Raw genomic sequence first — 6,196 nt, 5'->3', positions numbered from 1 at the left:
CGGCTCCAGAAATAGTCAGTACGTAACGGGGTGTCTTACGCACTTGTGGGTCGCAGGGTACGGCACAAGCCGCTTACGAGCAGTAACCCTACGACGTCGACCAAACGCGTCAGTGAAGGCTCGTCCTCTGTTGATCCCCGGAATGATGGTACCGTCGAAGGGATACCGCTTCTTCGGCGGAGTGGAGGGTGGCTGAATAGGTACATCAGCAGGGTGCTCATCATCACTGGAGTCTTCTGAGGAGGTGTCGTCGGATGAAGCATCAGTGGATGACGGGTCGTCCGAATCATGTGGTGGCTGTACGGGTGGCTGAACTGGCCGTCCTTGAGTGGCCATCATCTGTTGGTAATGAGCGGGTCCGATCGGAATGAGACGTCCATCAGGGGTGCGTCGGCACCAATGGCGATACTGGTTACGGAAAGGACCTTCCCCGAACTACACGGGAATCAAAATCTCGCCGGAGCGGGGCTGTGATCCTGAAGGTCCGGGGGCAGATGGAGCTGGAATCTCCGAAGGGTCCTGGGCTCCGCTAGATGTAACCAATGGTGCATGCGCCTGGCTACTAGTCCCGGAAGATGAAGCGCCGGGGTCACTCGTGGGTAGCGGGATCGGTGTGTCGGCAGCAGCAGCAGGTGGGGTGGCTGACGAGTCTAAACTGCCTAAAACGATAGCAGGTGGAGTATCCAACATCTGAACAAGGAAAAATAAATTTTCCATGTCAGTAAGTCATAAAGCAAGCACGTATTAGGCCAACAGTTTAAATCATGTATAACGGTAAATAGCATGGCAATAACAGTAAATCATACAGAAGTAGCATGTAATCGAAAGCAAGTAATATCATACAGTAGTGAAATCATGTAATAGCATACGGCATATAGCAGTAAAAGTAAGCAGCAGCATGCAGTAAGTTCAGCGGAAACAAGTAAACTAGCAAGTTGTAGATTAGTCCTATTAGTGAATCCTACTCGTGTTGGTCTTAGACTCACTAATGCAACCTAATTCCCTACAACCAATGCTCTGATACCAAATGTGATACCCCGTACAAAACCATCGTGTACGAATCATCAACAACAGGATCATTACAAGGTTAAGTACTATATGTTGTAATAAAAGAAGTTGCATTCACGATAAAAAAGATGACGTCATAACCGACGTCAATTGTTTTACACCAACAGTATGCTTCTACGAATAGCAAGCATGAATAAATGTATGTGACCCTTAGGTCGTTACAAAACATAGTTCAAAAGGTATTAAAGTTTGAATGCAAGATAAACAGTTCATGCGGTGATAACACTAGAGCAGCGGATGTCTACGGCAAGACTAGCACGACAGCGGAAGCAAATAACCTTAAGCACCTGAGAAAAACATGCTTAAAAACATCAACACAAAGGTTGGTGAGCTATAGTTTAAGTATAACAGTATGTAAGGTAGGCCACGAGATTTCAGTGCTACAAAGAGCGTTTCAAAACAGTATGATAAAGTATATGTTTAACCGTGGGCACTTGGTAACTAACTTAATGTTTATACCCCCTGAAAGTACACTTGGCAAGTGCGTATGTTTACGAAGTATTAAACACTCGTTAAATGCTAGCACTACTAGCCCGAGTGGGGATGTCAAACCCTATGGATCCATATCTAAGATTCGCATTCACCGGTTCAAAAACCAATGACTAAACGTTACCGAGCTAAAGGGAATGTTTCTGCCGTTATATAACCCACACATATAAAGTTTAAGTACTCGTGCCTAGTATGTAAAACATAAAATCCGCATGTATTCTCAGTTCCCAAAATAAGTTAAAGTAAAAAGGGAATGCTATAACTCACAATGATAAAGTAGCGGTAAAGTATGACTCGGAAAGTAAGCAAGTAATGAAGGTTGTCCAAACGGGTCCTCAACCTAAGTCAAATAGTACTAAGTCAGTAAATCGTCCGAATAGGTTTAAAAGTATGTAAATAAGGTCTTAAGGGTCATCATCATTCATCATCAAACAAAAGGTGTAAAGTAGGTTTCGTTTATGAAAGTAGTTTAAAATAAAGGCTGAGTTCGGTCAGTCACCACGGCCTCTAAACCTACTGAAATAAGGTGAGACCAGTGGAAATAGCTCCGTATATGAGTTCTTTAGTTGTGGTAAAAATTACAGAAGCAAACTCATCTTCGTTTGACCGTGGCGACGGTCTAAGTGCGAGTAGGTCAGAATTTTCAGCACAACGTTAAATGGACATAGTGACGATCGGAGGGCCATATATCCTAAACCGTAACTCGGATTAAGACGAGTCCTATATGAAAAGTTATCTACTCGAACAGAGCTATCTGAAAATCATAATTACAGTAGCCCAGGTCATACGGGTCAGATACAGAAACAGTAGAACAGTAGGGTCAGTACGTTCCGGTAGTTCTTGGTGCTCGATGCTTATCATGGTTCTCATCCTTGATGCATATAGCTTCAAGTGTACAACTCGTTGATGTGTTTGAATCATTTTCACCAAGATTTGACCATCATAACCCAAGTGTAAGTCTAAGACATGAAGCACAACTCACTTAAGTGTTGCAAGTGTTTTGATGAACCAAAGTTACATCAAAGTCTTAGATTCAACACATACATGAAATGTAAAAGTAATATTAACCAAGTTTTGACTATTATGACACAAGTGTAGGTCTAAGACATGTAGCACAACTCACTTAAGAGTTGTATGAAGTTTGATGAACCAAAGTTGCATCAAAGTCTTAGATCTAACACATACATGAACTTTAAAACTAATAATAAGTTACAAACTTGAAAGTGAACTTATGAAATCAAGATCTTAAGTTGTAGAACATAGTTCTTAGTTTGATCTTAAAGATCCAAGACTCAAAAGTCTAGATCTAACATAAGTGTACAAAGTTATAATTAAAGAAAACTTACTTACATGTTCTTGAACTTTTAAAGTTAATTTTAGTTCAATATTAATGAGATCAAAGTTAACTAGTAACATTTGACCAATAACAACCAACAAACATGAAATTAAAGTGCATAAAATGAAGACATAAACTAAGTAAACAAGTAACTAGTTCATTGTTGTTCATACTTTAAAGATTCAAACCAAAGTTTGATCTTTAAGAAAGCAAATTTTAAAGTTTACTAACATGACTTACAAGTATGATTTGCAACACATGAACTCTAAATCTTTTAAAACAAGTAAGGTAGAATCATAAACTAGTAAGTTTATGTTCTTGAGTGTTCTTGAAAATACAAGATATTATGAAGAATCAAACTAAAGAGTTGATTCTTGAAACTAATAAAGAACAATAACAACAACTAGTAATTAAGTAACAAACAACAACATGAACCAAGTAACAACAAACAACAAAGAATGATGATGATAAAGGGTGTCTTGGTTTCGGTTTTACAAGAGAAAAAGGAAGGAGAGATATTTGTTTCAAGTTACATACAAGATGAGAGAAAAGAGAGAAAATGATTTGCAAGTAGAAGTGTGAGTTTGAAATGAGAGAGTTTCAAGTGAGAAGTGATATGCAAAAATGAAACAAAAACACTCCATATGGAGTTCAAAACCGACGGCCAAGAGGGGAATCAAGGGGGAACCAATTGCTCACTAGTCACTAGCATGTATGTGTCATAAAAGTTGGTTATTAGGTGTTAGTTCATGGGGATTATGTGCAAGTAACATGGTAACTAGATTCCATACAAGTTAAGCCATCTAGTTAAGTCTTAAGAGTAATACTTACATACAAAAATGGGCTAACTAATTCCTTTAAGATGTAGGGTGGGCTCTTTAAGTCCATATCATGAGTCCATAACATTAATAAGGCCCAAGTTCAAGTAATTAACAAGTAATCCAATAAAAGCCCATGTAATTAACTAATAACCTTAGTTAAATAAAATGATTAATAAAACTAATCATGAATGTAAATAATATCCGAAAATATTATTCGTGTAAGTCTCGGGTGTCACAAAGACGTTTCGGGCAATTAAAGTCAAGTACGTTTAGTCATGGCAACATGTAAATGTAATAACATACATTTGTTTAATCACACGTATTAATAATAATAATTATTAATAAATAAACGTTGGAAAATCCAGGGTCGTTACAAATGGGAGCTCAGGTTAATTATACCACAACTGAGAAAGAGCTCTTCGCGGTCATCTTTGCATTCGATAAATTCTGTCCTTATTTGGTGTTATCCAAGACCATTGTCTATACCAACCACTCGGCCCTTAAGTACCTTTTTGCTAAGCAAGATGCGAAGCAACGACTCATTCGTTGGGTTCTTCTTTTACAAGAATTCGATATTGAGATTCGCGATAAAAAGGGGCAGAGAACCTCGCTGCTGACCATCTTTCTCGACTTGAGAATCCTAATTTAGAAAAAATTAATGAGTCGAACATTAAAGACACGTTCCCTGATGAGTTTTTGATGCGGGTCGACAAGGACCCTTGGCGTATTTAAAAACTACAAAATAATATACATTAATAAAAATACATAATTAAAAACTACAAATTAAAATAGATAGAATTATTTTTCGTTGTCGGACTTGTACTCCTTGGCGTATTTCTTAGTGATCTTATTACGATATTTGATGACCAATTCATATTGATCGGTGGGAATATCTTGAACAACCGTAAGAGATGGAAGTCTTAAACCATCAAACATTGTACGCGTCTTTGCTTCTTTTCTTAACTCATCCGTAGCAAGTTTCGTAGCCTGTGCGGCTATCACACCCCCAGTTAGGGCCTGGGCGAAATGTGATTCAATATCATAATACATACCAACATATTATAAAATGAGAACAAATACTATATGAATAAAACCAAATTTGCAGCGGAAGGATTAATAATGTCGTTACAAGAATTATAAATTGTTCAAATGCAGAAAAGTAAATATGCGATAAGTCTTGATCCTAGCCAAGTAAGTCATCACATAAGCAGTAGATATAGAGGTCCTGATCATTCAGTACCTGAGACAAACATGCTAAAAGTGTCAACCAAAAAGGTTGAGTGAAATTCATAGGTTTAACAAATATGATTGACCGTTTGTTCTTAGACCACAAGATTTGTTATAAAAGTAGATCACGCAGATCCAAAAGTAGTACTGATTTGTGATATTTTAGACTAAACGTTTGTTTTGTTGCCCCGATGATAAGTTGACAGTACCTTATCACCATGTTTAAATCATTATTAAGTAATACAAAGACATCGCGGTCAAATGTATCGGGGACGTTACTCCCGATAGGCCTACCCCCAATAATTAAGAATGCCTTATCCTGAAAGCAATTAAAAAATATCACTGTGGGGTCTTAGTAGCATAAGCTAGTCATAGTACAGTTTAGGTTCGTACTTGTGTCTAAGTTGTTTAAAGTATAAAAGCAGCATGTGTCTCACCCTAGTAAGTATAAAAAGTGCTATAGCAATAAGAGTGGGGCTATGAAAGTCACCTTAGTAATTCGGTGAGTGAAAGTATTCCTTAAAGAGAAAGTATGGATGATCGAAGCACAGAGAAGTCAACCTAAGAATAAGTTGAGAATAGTTTAGATGTTTTGCCCGTATTATGATAAGTGTAAGTATTTTCTTTTATAGTAAGTTTAAAGAAGGTTTATCGTTTTGGAAAGGCTTTTCATACTAGACAAGCTTCCAATCTAACACTTTCAATTTAAAATGGCCTTTTCAGGTCATAGGTTTCTGAGCCACAGGATCCTTTAACTCGGTAATCCAAACTCTCCGCCTAGACTTTCGAGCGTCCATCCACTCGAGAAAGATCAAGATCTATACCCATCTAATATACCGTTCCAATACGTTTTTAGGTGCGTATAGGAATACAACACTTTAAATACTTTATACAATAAGTATTTACTTAAGTTTGATTGTATTATCGTTATTAAGATTGTTTGGTTTTTAAATCCTAATAATAAGTAGGATATATTTAAGTAGGTAAACAAGTGTTATACATAGAAATTGTGTTTTATGAATGGGTATGTATTAATATCAAGTTAATATGTATATATATATATATATATATATATATATATATATATATATATATATATATATATATATATATATATATATTTATCTTATATGTTAAAATATGTATAGTTTAATTTTAAGTTTTATGTCAATATAAGTACCAATAATTATCTAAAAATGCTAACAAGTGTTTTATTGATTTCATAACAGTAAGTGACATGTATAAAACATTATAA

The sequence above is a fragment of the Rutidosis leptorrhynchoides genome, chromosome 9, assembly GCF_046630445.1.
Source record: "Rutidosis leptorrhynchoides isolate AG116_Rl617_1_P2 chromosome 9, CSIRO_AGI_Rlap_v1, whole genome shotgun sequence".
Lineage (NCBI taxonomy): Eukaryota > Viridiplantae > Streptophyta > Magnoliopsida > Asterales > Asteraceae > Rutidosis > Rutidosis leptorrhynchoides.
Note: the sequence above shows the minus strand (reverse complement) of the source record.